The sequence below is a fragment of the Arachis duranensis genome, chromosome 5 (assembly GCF_000817695.3).
Source record: "Arachis duranensis cultivar V14167 chromosome 5, aradu.V14167.gnm2.J7QH, whole genome shotgun sequence".
NCBI classification, from domain to species: domain Eukaryota; kingdom Viridiplantae; phylum Streptophyta; class Magnoliopsida; order Fabales; family Fabaceae; genus Arachis; species Arachis duranensis.
The window spans coordinates 106,020,579-106,021,420 of NC_029776.3; positions in this window are offsets into that span (position 1 = coordinate 106,020,579).

Sequence of the window (842 nt, forward strand, 5' to 3'; positions counted from 1 at the left end):
AATACATAAAAAAATATTAATTTTTTTATTATTATTATACTATTAAATTTTATTCTATATAATACATTTATTATAATAATATATAAATTTAAAATTTATTGGGAGGAAGGCCACCACTTGCCCCTTAAATCCGCCCTGCATATATAGTGGATATACATGAGCCTGCTTTCTTCACATACACATTTTCTAATTGATTAAAGTATTAATAATAAACTGCATTGTAACTACTATTTAAAATAAATAAAAAAGAATCAAACCATCCTTATTATATATTACGGACATTATAAATATTTTAATTTTGGATATATATATATATGTTATTATTAAGTCACCGGCATTATTTGGAAGACAAAGTTACGTATAATATTTTCATACAGCAACCTTTTATTACTTTAGATAGTGAATATGCTTAAAAATTAAAATAAAAAAGGTTTAAAAAGAGTGATATATATAGGCTAATCTTGTCTTTTTACTTATGCAATGCAAAATTCCATACGTTATGCTAGCCTCCCACCAACTATATATCATTTCGATAATATTAGAAACACAAAAAAAATTAAAATTTATCTTATTTAATATTTATTAATTATCATAATAATTAATAAATATTAAATAAAATAAGTTATTAGGTATATTTTTAATTAATTTTTTTGTTTATTAAATATTTTTGATATTATTTTATTTGAAAGGCAAATAAAAGATATGAATGTATTATTTTTATTCATTTTCATATTTTTTTTAAAATACGATAAAATTAACACATACATAAGTTTATTGTTGATGGCAATATAAAATGAGATTTGTCATGCTCTCTTTTATTTGTCCAGGCTTTTTTTTATTAA